Source organism: Cryptotermes secundus, unplaced genomic scaffold (assembly GCF_002891405.2).
Source record: "Cryptotermes secundus unplaced genomic scaffold, Csec_1.0 scaffold136, whole genome shotgun sequence".
In the NCBI taxonomy this organism is placed as follows: Eukaryota; Metazoa; Arthropoda; class Insecta; order Blattodea; family Kalotermitidae; genus Cryptotermes; species Cryptotermes secundus.
In genome coordinates this window covers 1,469,303-1,487,207 of record NW_019718618.1, presented here as the reverse complement: position 1 = coordinate 1,487,207, position 17,905 = coordinate 1,469,303, and the positions used below count along the sequence as shown (strand labels likewise).

The 17,905-nt window shown below is 45.6% G+C and overlaps 1 protein-coding gene across 1 annotated transcript in view; it reads right to left on the bottom strand.

The window, feature by feature from the left end:
* LOC111861752 (potassium voltage-gated channel subfamily KQT member 1) overlaps positions 1-17,905 on the bottom strand; it is a 194,538-nt gene that overhangs the window by 173,481 nt on the left and 3,152 nt on the right. The gene's annotated exons all lie outside the window — the stretch shown is intronic.

The following is a 17,905-nucleotide window of genomic DNA, read 5'->3' as shown; positions in this document are numbered from 1 at the left end:
ACTGCTGTGCCTTCCGCTTCCGTGTTTTCGTGTTTACAGTGTTTCTAAATGAAGTGAATGCAGTTCCCCCCTTATGTGTCACATGTATAGTCCCTGTAATGTGTAATGATAAACTGTATTATTTTAATGTATATATTGTGAATGTGGATAAATGTGTATTTACTTCTGGTATACTGTACATGTACATGCAGTGACGAATTTTAAATCTTGATTCTGTTGCATGGCGCAAGGTAAACATAACCAAAAATAAATACTAATACAAACTGAAACAGAATGCTAAGACACAACATTATGTACCGTAATCAAACGAGGCCATTTTGTGATGAAATAAAAATATTACGAGAATTTTTTTATACTTGGCGTTCACCAAGGAAATTGGCAAAGGGGCATGGCTTCTGGCGTGTATTCCAGACGTGTCTGACTCGAATCTCAGGCACTACACCAATTACACTGAGGTTCTCGTGGTTTTTGTCCGCCCTTCCACGCAAATATCGCCACAGCTTTCAAATCAGTCCACGACCGCTTCCTCTAACACGTTTTCAAACTGATCATTCTCCCACTCGACGCCATACTGTCTGAGCTACTGCCAGCATCGTTAAATAAACGTCTAGAATACAATAAAGTAACCTGGATTCATGAACGTACTCCGTGGTCCACAATTTGAAAAACACGAAAAGAGAACTGTAGGGGCTGCTTTGGCCTTGAATCTCACCCACACCAAAATCAAAGTTCTAACCTCATGGTGACCTTCACATTCAAGGAAGGTCTCTAGTCTTATTAATTCCCTTTCAAATGTCTTCCTTCTTTTTCTTTTCAATGTCTGCCATGTTCTCTACCTGCTACCCCATTCTGTGAACAGAACCATACAAAGAACCCGTTAAAACTTTCCCTTGTTCACAGGCGCACTCAGCAAAGAGTACACCTTGAAATGTCCTAGCTCCAAACAATGAAAATAACCCCTTCTGTACAAATAGCTTACTTTGGGGCTTCCACCCACAAACTAAACTTACCACATATTAGAAATAACACAACCACCCAAACTAAGAGGAGCGCAGATGGTGAGGGTAAGTTCATCCCCTTCTGCAATCCTTCTCTGTACTGCCTTTTTGCGCCATGGTAGGTTATCCAGAGGCAGACGAATGGTCTCACAGTCTGTCTGTCTTCTTAAGATTGAACCCAAGATTACTCCCCAACCCCCACTCGCGACTGAGTGGTTTACAGTTCTAGAAGCCATGAGCCGTGTTTCCAGGGAAAAGAACTTTTGTTTACAAACTTGGTTTAATCAGAAGAAAGCAGTCTTCTGGGATTTGGCAACGTGTATATGTGGTGTTAACCGACGTTTGGGAGGAACGTTTCGCCTCCATCTTCAGGGTAGAAGATTCCTCCGAAACGTCGGTTAACACCGCATATACACGGTGCCAAATCCCAGAAGACTGCTTTCTTCATAGTCACCGCCGTGAAAGCCTCAAATCTTACATTGGTTTAATCAGTTTAAGGTTTTATCACTCTAGTATAAAAGTATTCCAGGCATATTTAATAAAAGTACTTTCAATATTATACGAGTAGTGTCAGTAAGTAGGTCACAAAGGGATATGAAACGTAAAACATGTGATATTCGAAACCGGAAAAAACACGTGTTTCTCGACATATCCTCCACCAACTTGTCCATCGCTTTGCCAGTGCGTCGAAACCCGCAGCATAGAAGTGTTATCTCAGCCACTTCCGCACCTGGTCGGGCATTATCTGCGGCTTTCGGGCGTCCTTAAGAGAATTTTACAGCTTTACGCGACAAACACTTTCAACTGTAAATAGGAAAATATATCTTTGCATTGAGTTCTTTTGCCCACAAAAGAAAAGCACAAGAGAACGCTGCTTTTCGGTAGTACACACATCAAGCACAGTCGCCATTTTGACTACTGAAACCAGCATCTGAACGTGTGCATCCGCGTCTGCTACCTGGACTCAGCTGCTACCTAGTGATACAGGAAACATACGTCTATTAGAGCTGTTTTACTTCCATTTGAGACCTATTTACTGACTCTCCCTCGTATTAATGTTTGGTACACTTAATTTCGGAACCGGGATAGCTCAAGAGGCATAGGCACCCGGAAGGCTCCACAGCGTCCAGACCGGATCTGAGGCCCACCCAGCCTATCTGATGGCTACCAGGGGCTTTATCGCCGGAGGTGAGGCTCCAGCTAGTGCCAAGGTCAAGAATAGTGGAGCTACACCTCCACAGCCTTATAAGTTTTCACGGTGAGGTATTTAATTACACAAGAACATAGGTCTTTGCCTCTACCTTTACACCTTCTTCAATTTTCATTCCTTACCCCATCTTCTTTTGTCTACGTATATTCCGAAACGTCGGTAAACTTACAGAAGACTTCACGGCGTCACACCCAGAAAACATAGTATTCTTCATACTGACTGCAGTGACAAGCTTAAATCTCATATAGCTGTGAGTGTCCTGGAGCTCAGCCCAGGTCATGTGGGATTTGTGGTGAACAAAGTGGTATTCGGTAGGTTTGACCCGAGCACTTCGGTTTCTGGTTCCACCAACTGCTCCATATTAATTAATCATACCATAGACGCTATACAGTCTATTGTCTATATAGTACTGACGTTGAGAGCGTCATTGAACAAGAAGCATAAACAAAACTTCAGGATCCACACAATTAGGTAGTCAGTAGGGGTGACGGTATGGACTCGAAGTCGGGACGCGCTCGGTTCGAGATGTCGGCAGGGACACTGGCAATCCTGACTGAGGCTGCTCGTGGTTTTCACAGTCCCTTTAGGCAAATACCTTCATAGTAGAGCGAGTAGGCCGCGACCACTTCCATCCAAATCCTTTACAACTCATCAGACTAAATAACTGCATGGAGCTGAGCCCTTCTTGAGAAGCCGCCAGTTGTGCAGCTACTCTCAAGAACTTCCCAGCAATTTATGGAACCCGAAGGTTCATTACAATGTTTACCAGAGCCCTCCACAGGTCCCTATCCTGAGCCAGATCAATCCAGTCCATACCATCCTATCTCTCTAAGATCAATGTTGATATTAACCACCCAACTACATCTTGGTCTTCCTAGTGGCCTCTTTCCTTCTGGCTTTCCCGTTAATATCCTATATGCATTCGTCTTCTCCCCAATTCGTGTTACATGCCCTGCCCATTTCATCTCCTCTGACTTGATCATTCTAATTATACTTGGAGAAGAGTACAAGTTATGAAGCTCCTCATTATGCAGTTTTCTCCAACCTCACGTCACTTCATCTCTCTTCGGTCCAAATATTCTCCTCAGCACCCTGAGTCTATGTTCCTCCCTTAATGTCAGAGACCAAGTTCCACACCCACAGAAACCCACAGGCAAAATTATACTTTTTTATGTTCTAGTTTTTACGTGTTTAGGCAGTAACAGTTCGTCGCTAACGCTAGAACTCGACGCTGCGAAATGCAGATTCTGACAGCAATGTGATACAAACCACACAGAAAGCCCAGTCGAGGAAGCTTAGCAGAAGTTCGGATTTTTGGGCAAGCGCAGACTGTCTACTCAGAGATCCGTTATGTAGCCCGGGGCTCGCGGGGGGAGGGAGACAAGTCTTAGAGGGCAATGCCCCCACTCTCTACCTGCCACTTTCCGCTCTCACTAGGCCACCAACAGGGAACTGCAACCCTTTCTGCAGCCCTGACAGGCGACCAGGAAATGCAGACTTCTGGGCCTGTAAACAGCCATGTCAGGCAGGTCAGGGATGGGGCCCACAACTTCTTCCTTCCCTCCCTTCCTGAGTTCCAGTCCCTCTTCCTGATTCCCGTAGAGGCCGGATTATCTGTTGAAGTGTTCTGTCTTCTGGCATAGTCCGGTGTAGTCCGGTGTAAGTCAACGGAACATGCAGCTTCCATCCTAAGGAACCAGCATGAAGGAGTGAGGGATGGCTCCGGCATTACGTCCATCTGAGAAGTCAACTTCACGCGCCCTGGCTACTTTGCTGGGGTCTGGAAGCTGCCGGTCCAGTTGACCGACTGAATCTTTGAGGAAGTGGTAAAGAATTTGATACGGACCGACGGCGGGATTTTGTGCAGATGTGAATGAAAAATTTATGTTCCTACAACTGTCAGCCGGGCACGCGGTAGCGCAGTTGGTTGAGGCACTATGCTACAAGCCGGGAGCTCGCGGATTCGATTCCCGATTATGTCATTGGATTTTCAATTTACCTAATCCTTCCAGTCGCACTAAGGCCCTGGGGTCGACTCAGCCTCTAACAGAAACGAGTACCAGGAATCTTCCTTCGGGGTAAAAGGTAGCCGGTGCGTAAGGCTGACAACCTCACCGCCATCTGTGAGCCGATTGTCTAGAAAATGTGGGAACCTCGACGTATCACAACCCTATGGCCCTCCGCGGCCTGTTACAGGGATAGCTTTACCTTACAACTATCAACATCAAGTACCCTGTCTTCTGGCATGTGACGACATGTTCTTTAGCATATAATTGCGTACTTTTCGAATGCACCTGCTGTATGCACTTCACTTCTCGATCCTGAAGATGGAGACAGCAGGTGCATTCGAAATTTTGGTACCTGTCTTCAAAAAGTACTCTTAATTACATGACAGAAGAAAGTAGCATTGTCTGTCACTAAATTAGGGGCTTCTTGTCAACTTGGCTCACTCTTCGACACTGAAGATGGAAACAGTATGTTCCTTCGAAACGGATTGCATGGTGCCACATCCCACGACACAATCAACGCTGTGAGAACCTCGCATCTTAGGAACATAAAGTTCGTGATAAGAAAACGTTAGGTTTTGTGTAAGCCAGGAAATGGTGGAAATGTCTACTGGTCGAGGAGATGGCGTTCTGGACAAAAGCTTACCCTCCAGCCTTCAGCTTGTGAATGCTAAAGTAAGAATACATCCCGAAACCCAAAACTCAAGTAACGTTACACGGGCTCATGTCAGAGTGCATGAACTTCACTCATATGCACCGAAAAAAGATAACAATGAGGAGTTAAAGAAATGAAAATCTTAAAAGACTAAAGGTGGTTGACCTTGCAAAGGCCCTTTCTTGAAGACATAAACCGGAAGGGGAAAGAATGTGAATAAGGTTTACACGAAAAGACCGGATAACCGGATACTCTAAAAATGGGGGCCGCCCCCACGCGTTTTTCTACTTACACTTTCAAAAGGAATCCGAGTATAAAAAATGTTACATTTAGCACAAGAAATGGCCACAATGAGAAAATTTTTATACTGCATCATTCAAGAACAGGATTTCTGAGCATAACGTTTCAAGTACACATAAAACATCTGTTACACGGAAATGACAAGAAACCAATAAACAGACACAAGAACTGCGGCGTGGCACTGTCTTGTCACAATCACCACTCCTCTCCTCCACCCTGAAGACTGAGGCGAGTACCCGACATTGCACCCCACGTTACATGATCTTCTCCGTGTTACTCTCAGATCTCACAAAGACTAGCATGAGCCAGCTAACCACAAGACAAAACGTATTGTCTTCTATAATTTTCCTTCGGTTTATATTCAGCCGAAAGATTGCGGGTTCGATCCCCGGTGAGGTAACTGGATTTTTCAATTGATCTCACCCTTCCAGCCGCACTATGGCCCTGGGGTCGACTCAGCCTCTGACAAAAATGAGTACCAGGAATCTTCCTGGGGGTAAAAGGCGGCCGGCCGGCGTGAAAGGCTGACAACCTCACCGCCATCTGAGAGGTCTAGAGAAAATGTGGGAGCCTCGACGTCTCACAGCTCTATAGGCTTCCACGGTCTGTTACAGGGATAGCTTTAACTCTTTTCACCTCTTTAAATTTAGCGAGTTCCGCTCCGGACGAGCGCAGAAACGCATGTAGGATGTGAAGTGCCCGTTATCGTTCTCTGATTCTAACTAAAATCTCAATATATTCAGATATATTGAGCAAACTCATCAAAATGTAATTTGAAACAAATTCACTTGGCGTCCCTTGGGTTACTACATGCTGACAGACAGACGTGTCTTTCATAATATGCAGACTGTGTCAACTTCTTACTCCTGAAACGAGAGAATGAGATGTCAACTACCACATAGAAAGCAGATCAAGGCAAAACTGGAACCGAAGCCGCCATAACAGAGGTCGCTCAGCTACTCAAGAATTTCTCAAAACTTTTTAAATTCGAAGGTTCATTACCGCGCTCACAAAAGCCCCCAAGTGGTCCCTATCCTAAGTCAGACCAATTCAGTCCATACCGCTCTATCCATCCAAGATCCATTTTTACATTATTTTCCCATTTAAGTCTAGATCATCCTAGTGGGCTCTTTCTCCTGGCTTTCCCACCAAAATCCTATATGCATTCCTTTTCTCCCCTTACATGCTACACGCATTGCCTATCTCATCCTCCTTGACTTGATCATTCTTACGTAATTATACTTGGAGAAGAGTACAAATTATGAAGCTCCTCATTGTGCAGTTTCCTCCAACCTCTTGCCACTTCATCCCTCTTCGGTCCAAATATTCTCCTCAGCACAGTGTTCTGAACCACACTCAATCTATTTAAAGGAAAAGGTAACACGCCATGGAGGCCCATAGGGTTGTGAGACGTCGAGGCTCCCACATTTTCTAGACAATCGGTTCACAGATGGCTCTGAGGTCAGCTTTACGCGACGGCTGCTTTTTACTCCCAGGAATATTCCCGGTACTCATTTCTGTTAGAGGCTGAGTAGGCGCCAGGGCCATAGTGCTGCTGGAAGTATTAGGTCAATTGAAAAGTACAATGACCTCGTCTGGTATCGAAACCGCGACCTTCCGGCTTGTAGCATAGTGCGTCAACCAACTACCCTGCAGCGTGCCCTTCTTCGGTCTGTGTTCCTCCCACAATGTCAGAAACCAAGTTGAACACCCATACAGAACGATGACAGCTTCACAAAGCAAACAGATTGCTGGGAATTGGAAAAAGAAGCATCGGCCACAATGCCGCCCTGGGTAACTTGCTGTCCGTCTGTGGCTTCAAGCTGCTTCATGTCCTGTTACTGACGAAAGGTTCTGTGCTGTTTGTTCGGGCAGACTTCCCATTTCGCTGACGTCTTTGGAAGTTAAGAACACTCTGTACGTTTACAAGTAAAGGTAGACGCCAGTGCGGACTAGACAGGCCTTTTTAATAGCCACAATGCGGCAGAAACCCTTGCGACAAGAATAACTCTTTGAAACCGCATTCTTTATTGTGGCCTTGGGTTCAACTGAACCTCTAACAGAAATGAGTACCACGAATCGTCCTGGGGTACAGGGCTGTCCGCCGGCGCGTAAGGCTGACAATCTCACCGCCGTCTGTCAGCCGATTGTCTGGAGAAAATGTGGAGCCTCGACGTCTCACAAGCTTATGGGCCTCCGCGGCCTGTTACAGGGATAGCTTTAGCTTTTTTAGAGAATTCAGGTTACCTTTGAAAGTTTCTTGGCAATTCCTTGTCGGAAGGGAAATGAAATTGGTTAAATCTTCAACCTCTGTTAGTCGCTAACAGCAGTTGCAAACCGGTAGCACTTCCAGCGAGAACATGTGAGGGGCTTTACAAGGAGGAGTCGTTATATTTCAGCCACTGAAGTACAGTAAGACCCAGAAGTTTGTGACGCTGGTAATATTAATACAGTTAATGTGTTTCTGGACATTATCTATAGCCCTGTTTTTATTTAAAACACAACAACGTTAGGGACACTGGATTCTGCTTACGTCTTCTGGTGGAACCTACATATCTGAACCCAAGCAGTAGAGCTAGTCCGAGAACCTGTACCAAGCAAGGCGCGAACCATCTGCGAGAGTTAAGACAAACATAAAAATATTTAAAAAAACTCCACACAGATATGAGGCCTGGCACCTATGTCCAAGCACTACATGGCAAACTTTTTCAAGGAAGATTAGACATATTTCAGGCACTGAAGTATAAGGTTAGCATAGACACAGAATTCTGACCAATAGATCCATTGCTAGGCAACGGCTCAGAAACAACAAGTATCCTTGAAAATAGGGAGGCTATGTTTTCTGCGTGGTCCGTGCCGAGGGGTTATAAAATGACGAGAAGATCGCTCGAGGGAGTTGTCGAGAACTGGATCGAGTTCTGCAGATGGCAGTCTAAGCTGACTGAAAAGAAATGACAAGACAGGAATTTGACTGTTAAAAGATTTCATATGTGATTTTAAGTTATGGTGAGACTGTTATGAAATCCGTTGCTAGGACACGATTAGTGAAGACTAACAATCCAAGCGCGTGTGTAACGGTGAACTGGGAAGTGTGTAGAACAGCGAGAGCGTTGTATTGGCTGTTGTACCGAGCTGTGAGGATATAAGGTGCAATAAATCCAATCATCCAATCCAAAACTCGTCTATATGTCACACACACCCCCCGTGCGCGTGAAATTGATCTGGAGGCAGTATTCAGCAGAGAGCCTCAGTGAACGCTTCAATAGAACGCGCGTTCAAATAAAGGACAGAGAATCTCTTACGGAGTATCTCGAGAAGAACTCTGTTTTGTATGGTAAACCCTTTCAAGCACACGTTTTACTGCAGTCTCCGCTCGTTAAAACATTATGTGTTGAGGTGCGTCCACATTACTCGTGCTTGTGTGACTCGCTATGCTCGCGAGTAATGTGGACGATACAAGTCACTAGACAAGCAAATTTAAAAATTTTAATTTAAAAACTATAGCCAATAAATTAAAATACGTCTACAGCCTATACACGGATCCTCACGCGCCGAAGCCTGGCGAGCAACTGAAGTAGTGTGGACGAAGATTTACGAGCACAAGTACAAGCCAGACGAGTCTCCCGACGAGCACGAGTACGAGTAATGTGGACGCGTCTTTACATGTAACAGAAGACACTAGGAGATGTGCAGGACAGGGCAATGAACCGTAAAGTGTGGAGATCAGCGGTAGCGCTGTAATTACTTGTAGTTCCGTGTGGTGTGTATAAGTGGTCAATAAATCCATTCACCAATCCATACCCCGTCTATGGTCACACATCACTACACGTGATCGTATGTAGCAAAACTGAACTCATTATAATTCTGAATATATCAGAAATCGGATGTTAAATTTCGCGCATTTGTGAAAAAAAAATGATAATTGTTAATAGACATAATCCCGAAATGAGTCGATTTTAAAATTTAACAGCTGAAAAAGTTTAGTTTTTTTACAAAAATCGCGAAGGGTGGTCGAGGTGAAATCTCTGTTACGATTAGGGGGCCCCATCAGCTAAAAGTATGGAAACCCACTGGCTATGCTCAAAGCGGGATTTATCAAAATTTGCTGCTGAGTTTGTAAAAACATTCCACTAATAGCAACGGCAAGTATAATTATAGCAGAAAATCGGTGGGGGAGGAATGTCTGCAGAGGACAGCCCTTCCCGTATAACTTTCCATTACGCTTTGGTATGGAGCGGGCAAAGAGAGTGGCGCGTTTAACTCGGTTGGCCTTGTGTGGAATTCAACCATGACCTTTTGAATGCGATTTTGATGCGCCAAACTCCCCCCCCCGCAACAACCTCTCTCATTTTTTGAAGGATTAAACCAACAGCACCGATTGCCCTGAAGCAATTTTGTTTAATTTCCTTTTTAACCCCTTCTTCCCCGTTTGGCTCTGTGACTGTACATTTTCCGCAATTTACGTATAGTTCTTCAGGTCAGATAATTTACTGCTGGTCCTTGCCAGCACAGTCACTCTTGGTTCCGAGTCCCACTTTGACTCATGACCATATTTTCTGTCTCACTACTCTAAGAGTCATAAAAATCAGTTCGCTGACGGACTATCCAGATATATACGGTTTCATCATCACGGGACTTCCCCTGTGACGAAGGAACGGGTACACCTTTCCTGAAAAATTGCCTAAGCCAAGTATATATATACAAAATATTTGCGATTTTGTTCATTTACTATACACATATTTACATATTTACCTATTTACTGTATATATAAAACAACTGTAAGTCCATTTTCTCAGGTTATTGCACAACGGAAGCTTTCTCACCCCAATGGCCGTTTGCCTTCCTTATATTCTGTGTCGGCTTTCGATTAGTCAAATGTTTCGACTGTGTCAATGCTCGTGATTTTGGGACAGTTATTGTTAATGCCTGCACAATTCCCAGTAAAACTACACAGGTACGAAATTTTGAAGCCGGGTGCAAATCACACGCCACTGACAACCGTGTTTTGCAGGGGCTGCGACTTGAAACGACAGGTGTCTCCCACATAGTGTCATGATTTAGGGCTGTCTATAGACGGGGTATGGATTTACTGAGCACTTACAGGTCGTAACTACAAATAACTATAACACTAACACTGATTTCCACACTTTACGCCAAATCTCCTCCAGCTTGTTGTCGTCATCAGCTGTTCCCTGACAACGGTTTCTAACAGTGGAGATTCTTCAGCTTCTCTTCTCACATCGTTACTGTCCGGCGAATATCCCGCAACTGAACTACATAGCGCCATCTATTCACAGCCTCCCATGCAGAACTCAACTCTCAACTGATTGGGTCGCCCAAATTGCCTTCCTTATAACCCCTTTACACGGACCCAATAGAAAACACCGTTTCAACAGTAACTTTATTGTTGCGTACCTGTTCATTGCCGCAGGAACGTGTTTACAGATCCGCTGCGTAGAAATGATCGTTGTTTATTCGCCTATACCGCAGTCATTGCATAGCAACAGCCGTACAAGCTACAGTATTCTCAGGCAGGACAAACGCAAGCCATTATCGACCTAAAGACTGCTTTACAGATTGAAATTAAATGTTAGCGCGTATTGCTCAGTTTAAAGTAGGAAATAGGTAGTCTCTTTAGTGCAGATGTGTTTCCTGTGAGGTACGAACTGCTTTTATATGTGATTTAAAAGGAATGTATTCTTTAAAGGGTTAAATTAACGTAATTGAACAGCCTTTGAGTTACGCAGAAGAATGATTTCTGAGAACTGTTACCGAACGCTAGAAGCGGATGTTTTGTTCATAACTTCCCTCTCGCTTCGCTGCATTGTCTTAGATAAGAGATTTCCCAAGCTACCTGTCACATTTCGTGCCGAGAAATCCTGTATATGCAGAAGCAAAATGCTGGAACCTGGCTTGGTCATATGGACTTTCCGATTTAAACTTCAACTTCAAAACGACAATCGCTGCAAAGGCTGTGCCCTTCACTTCCCCAGCGGCTGTAACCCCTCCCCCCAGGCTTCATATTGCTATAACCCAGAAAACCAAAATGTGAGCCTTCTGCACCCTGGAAGTACTAATTCTTATGTAAGTGTATAATGGGGAGCCGGAAAGCTTAGTTGGTATAGCGACTACGCTACGGGCTGGAATATCGAGGAATCGGGGTTCGATTCCAGGCAGGCAGGATATTTTATCTTCACCACAGCGTCCAGACAGGTTCTGAAACCCTCTCAGTTGATCCAATGTAAAGCAGCCTGGGCGTTAAGCTGATCATTCACATCAGTCTCCTGACGCGGTTGATAATACATGGAACTATACCTCCACTTCCCAATATATCTCCATGGGGTGTTGCATAATTAAGCACGGGGACAACATTAACTGTATATGAAGATGACTAACTTATGGTATTTAACGCCATGTAGTCTGGTAAAAGTTCATCGACGTTTCGAGGGAATATGCTGCCTCCGTCTTCAGGGTACTTTTACTGAATTACAAGGAGTTCAGTATGAGAACATAATACTCTTCGTAGTCACGGCTGTTAGAACCCCGTATTCAACTTGCCTTTGTATGTTTATCATGAATTCTAATTAAAGGAGCCATTTAGGTAACACCCTGTAACACCCGGCCCGACTCGAGGAGACTGCTGGAAGTACACCACGAAACAAGTCACGAACTCTAGCCTCCCATTCCAAAGCAATTCATACCAACATCATCGCATCACCGCCATTAACCTTGAAGGGAGGAACTGGAACTGTCGAGCAGAACAAACGAGCTGCAATCTACACTGATCTGTAAGTTCGGACCTGCAACGGGACGCGAACGGATCCTCGGAGTTGAAACCTTACAATTCACGCTTATGTGCCTCGGTCAAAGGTAAAAACGTAAAGCCGTCCCTGTAAGAGACCGGGGAGGCCGGTAGGGTTGTGAGACGTCGAGGCTCCCACAGTACCTACACAATCCGCTAAGAGATGGCGATGTGATTGTTAGCCCTACACTCCAATCTATTCCTGTAACAGGCCGTGGAGACCCGTAGGGTTGTGAGACGTCGAGGCTCCCACAGTATCTACACAATCCGCTAAGAGATGGCGATGTGATTGTTAGCCCTACACTCCAATCTATTCCTGTAACAGGCCGTGGAGACCCGTAGGGTTGTGAGACGTCGAGGCTCCCACAGTATCTACACAATCCGCTAAGAGATGGCGATGTGATTGTTAGCCCTACACTCCAATCTATTCCTGTAACAGGCCGTGGAGACCCGTAGGGTTGTGAGACGTCGAGGCTCCCACAGTATCTACACAATCCGCTAAGAGATGGCGATGTGATTGTTAGCCCTACACTCCAATCTATTCCTGTAACAGGCCGTGGAGACCCGTAGGGTTGTGAGACGTCGAGGCTCCCACAGTATCTACACAATCCGCTAAGAGATGGCGATGTGATTGTTAGCCCTACACTCCAATCTATTCCTGTAACAGGCCGTGGAGACCCGTAGGGTTGTGAGACGTCGAGGCTCCCACAGTATCTACACAATCCGCTAAGAGATGGCGGTGTGATTGTTAGCCCTACACTCCAATCTATTCCTGTAACAGGCCGTGGAGGCCCGTAGGGTTGTGAGACGTCGAGGCTCCCACATTTTCTAGACAATCCGGTCACAGATGGCGGTGAGATTGTCAGCCCTACACCTCAGGCTAACCCTGTAACAGGCCGTGGAGACCCGTAGGGTTGTGAGACGTCGAGGCTCCCACAGTATCTACACAATCCGCTAAGAGATGGCGGTGTGATTGTTAGCCCTACACTCCAATCTATTCCTGTAACAGGCCATGGAGGCCCGTATGGTTGTGAGACGTCGAGATTGTTAGCCCTACACCTCAGGCTAACCCTGTAACAGGCCGTGGAGGCCCGTATGGTTGTGAGACGTCGAGGCTCGCACATTTTCTACACAATCCGCTAAGAGATGGCGGTGTGATTGTTAGCCCTACACTCCAATCTATTCCTGTAACAGGCCATGGAGGCCCGTAGGGTTGTGAGACGTCGAGGCTCGCACATTTTCTACACAATCCGGTCACAGATGGCGGTGTGATTGTTAGCCCTACACTCCAATCTATTCCTGTAACAGGCCGTGGAGGCCCGTAGGGTTGTGAGACGTCGAGGCTCTCACATGGCATTGAAGTTGTCAGCCTTACGCGTCGGCCGCCCTTTACATCCGCATGAAGATTCCTGGTACTCATTTCTGTTAGTGCGGCTGAAAGGAATATGTAAATTGAAAACAATTCTCCTTATCGATACTTGAACCCGCGACCTTCCGGGATGTAGCGTAGTGCCTCAACCAACTACGTTAACGCGTGCCACTTTATATGCAACGAAAATGTTACCCGGCGAAAGCGCGTTAGAACTTCGACGTAAATTGGAGGATAATTTTAAAGTGAAATTTCAGAAACAAATGAATACAGACGGACGATATTTGAGAACAGAGTACAAAGTAAAGTTGTCCCTTTACTTAATTATTTAAGTACTGCGCCATGAAGACGTATGGGGGAGTGCAGGTAGAGTTCCACCATTCTTGACATCGCTATTAAACGGAAGAGAGTGTGGCCTTATCTCCGCACCCAATGGATGAGCTGTTAGGGCCCCAGAGCCGGTATGAACTCTTGTTTCTGCCGAGAATCGAACCCCGGCAGTCCGGCTCGTACCTCTCTGCGTACAATATTTATATGTAGGAGAGGAGGCTGGAAACAAATGCATTGGACACTATTAGGGTGGTCAACTGTAGGCGGATGAGATGGGAGGGACATGTAACACGCACGGGAGAGAATTGAAATAAACTCAAAATATCGGTCGAAAAACGTGAAAGAAACAGCCACTTAGCAAACTCTGGCGTAAAATGAATCTGAAAGAAATAGGATGGGATGATGTGGACTGGGCTCTTGTGAATACGGCAATGAGCTTCCGGGTACCGTAAAATCAGGACAAGATTTCCGGATCCCCCAAAAATCGGAAACAGAATCCACACACTGAATTAAGAATCTGCTTTGAAATAACCGCGAGAAGTTTGTTTATATTGCGCCAGACCATCCAACAATATAGGGCGTCCGTTGCTAGCCAATGCATGGGTGGACAAGCCTGACAATACATGATATCCGTTGCGATCCAGCGATGTTTTCTGTGTGTGGTACGTGCCGAGCCTATATAGGGAGCAGTGAACAGTATTCGAGGAGATTCGACAGGAAGACGTCGATGCGGGACAAGACCAGAGCGGAGATCAGATCAGTGATCAGCAAGAAGAGAACCGACAGAAGTCTTCGTGTGGAGTAGTTACAAGGAACATCAGAGTGTGTCCATTGTTCGCAGTTACGAAGTGTTAAAATTATCGCGTGTGATCATTGTCTGTAGTTCCGCCTGGAGTACTTATCCAATAAAACAGCTCCGTTAAATCCGTATTCCGTAATTATTTGTCACGTACAAGTAACAATATGTTCAGTTATAAAACATAAACTTTCGTAATCTTAATCTGTTGTCATTGATAGGGGCCTCCACATTCTGATTACCCCGGGGGCCCCATAAATGTAAATTCGTCCTTGCATAAAAAAATGGGGATTTTCTCACGCAGGTAAGTTACTATCAGCTTCTCAGATCAACCCAAAACGATGGCGTTTTTCCCACTGATCTTGCTGCAACCAACAGGCAACAGAAGTTTGCACGGAATTTCTATGTTTAAGTATAGCAGGACGGCACTGCACGTCACACCACTTGCGGATCGGACTGTACCGGGCCTTTTTGGCCTGAGACGGCGATGGGTTTTAACATTTCTTCACCTTCTCTATGTGTGGGCCTCTGTACAAACTGCGTCACACTTGTCACTTGACGTTGGGGTTCGAGAATATTCTCGAGTTTGCTTGCCAACTCACAGCTCCAGGGTCAAGGGCAAGCATCCCACTGGTTCAGGTGCACCGGGAGTGGCCAGCAGCCACGCTCTTCTACCACTGACCCAAATGATTTGCATGCTTACATCTCCGTTTTCGTCGTCTGTTTTACTCGCTTTTCCTTCAGTGTTTCCCTACTTCTTCATAGCTTCATGTCTTCCCTTCGGTATTCATTTGCAGGGGCACTATGCTACAAGCCGGAAAGTCACGGGTTCGATTCCCGACGAGATAATTGGGTTTTCAGTTGATCTAATCTTTCCAGCCGTACTATGGCCCTGGGGTGGACTCACCCTCTAACAGAAATGAGTACTTGGAATCTCTCTGGGAGTAAGGGGCAGCCGGTGCGTAAGGCTGACAACTTCACCGCCATCTGTGAGCATATTGTCTAGAAAATGTGGGAGCCTCGATGTCTCACAACCCTATGGACCTCCACGGCCTACAAGTAATACAAGGATAGCTGTATCTTTATTTATTTGCATTTACACGTATTTTCGTCTTTGTTTGTGTCCTTCCTAGCATTTTTGTTTATTTCTTTTCGTCTTTATGGCTTTGTGTACTTCGGTATTTGTTTCCATATGTCCTCTTTCTCGTATCTTACTTTATTTATTTCTATCTTTATGTTTTTCCATCTTTATCTAACCCCTTGTTCCTGTCTCGTCTCTTAGCTCCTTTTTATTTCCTTCTTTTAGTATATTAATGTTCTTGTCTCTTCACCTCATTCAGTCCGGTCCTTTTGGCCTACATTTCCGCACCGATACTGCTGAGAACATGACTCGCCAACTCTCAGAGGCGTGCTCACGTGACCAGTGACACATGCAAACTAAATCAGTCAATAAAGACAATTTGTAAAGAAGGCCTCAAAGATGGAGAAACAATATTCATTACCATACTTCTCGGCGTCCTTCCGTCCACTGCGTCTCACCTCGTCCTCCTCCTAGCAGGAGTGCCACTGACAAAAACTCGAGATTTGGCAGCTCCATTTTTTAACATAACAGACAACAACATAGCGCGTGAGAGGTGGTGGGGACATATGGAAGACAAGGGGAGACAGTGGTTGCAGCTGCATTGTGGGGTGAGGGAGGACGTCACACACATCCTTATTTCATGAAGGATTGGAGGTTCTCACAGCAGTGGTTACGAAGATTTCCGTCTTCTTGGATATAATACCGTGTATTCCGATGAAAGTCAACCGACGTTTCGGAAGAACATGTCACATTTCCCCGACTCGAATAATAAGCCAAGCAAGAAACCAGCGTGGTACAGGTAGCAATTTCGGCTCTGCTTGCTTGCGTGATGCAGGTAGCAAGACGAAATGTTACTCCGAAACGTCGGTCGACATTCAACGGACTATACTATACCCCTCAGCTTTGACCTCACGGAATGTACTAAGCCGACTGCGCATTCTGTTGAGGGCGGGCAGGGCTCAACTATGCACAACAGGGATTCCTTGGAGATCAAATGAGTAACGTTGCTGCAGCAAAGCTGACTGTATGTTGGGGCCACAGGAGCGAGAAAAACATAAAGGCGGAACTTGGCTTGTAGCGTGAGACAGAACTCACGCACCACGAACCACACAGCAGCTCAACAAACAGAAATTCCGCTGTAAGACAACCACTCGAAATACAGCAAAAGCGTAATGGTGCGGTGTGACATTATGGTACTGTAGTATGCCGATAGATGGAAGTACGCGCTAGCTGGAGGTAGTACTATTTCTGCCGATAGATGGATCTGCCAACAACAGTCTCTTTGTTGGATTTGAGGTTCTTCCTACGTTGGCCATGAAGAACACGGTTCTATGTTGCAAAGCCGTGTTAGTGGGGAGACAGCCCGACATTTCGAGAAGATATCGCTTCCATCGTCAGAGTCGGAAAGAAAGAAATCATTGGTTTCTTCGTTCAATGGTTTCTTGATATCTTTGCCCGTCAGTACGCTCCTATGAAACGTCAGTGACATTCTGTCGGAAGACATAGCGTCACTTCCCAGAATACAGACTCGTCCGAGGCACAGTCTGTTTCCTGTGCGGTAGGAACTGAGTGAAGCTGACCACTCACCTCCAGCNCACACAGCAGCTCAACAAACAGAAATTCCGCTGTAAGACAACCACTGCAATTACCGACTTCAGACGAAATACAGCAAAAGCGTAATGGTGCGGTGTGACATTATGGTACTGTAGTATGCCGATAGATGGAAGTACACGCTAGCTGGAGGTAGTACTATTTCTGCCGATAGATGGATCTGCCAACAACAGTCTCTTTGTTGGATTTGAGGTTCTTCCTACGTTGGCCATGAAGAACACGGTTCTATGTTGCAAAGCCGTGTTAGTGGGGAGACAGCCCGACATTTCGAGAAGATATCGCTTCCATCGTCAGAGTCGGAAAGAAAGAAATCATTGGTTTCTTCGTTCAATGGTTTCTTGATATCTTTGCCCGTCAGTACGCTCCTATGAAACGTCAGTGACATTCTGTCGGAAGACATAGCGTCACTTCCCAGAATACAGACCCGTCCGAGGCACAGTCTGTTTCCTGTGCGGTAGGAACTGAGTGAAGCTGACCACTCACCTCCAGCTAGTGTTACACAAAGGTTTTCCGTGGTTTTCCTCGGTACTAGAGCGAATGCTGAGTTGGTACCCAAATTCCACGCTGCACTGCTTGCCTCACATGCAGCCCTCCCATTGTTAACATCAAAATTTCGCCTTAATAAAGCCCTCCCAACGTTAGCAAAAACAAAAACAAAAACAAAAAAAAAAGATAAAAAAATATCCGATCATATGCTCTATCTTTACCAGAAGGACAAGCGGGCACTGCCTGGGAACCTTCAAAATC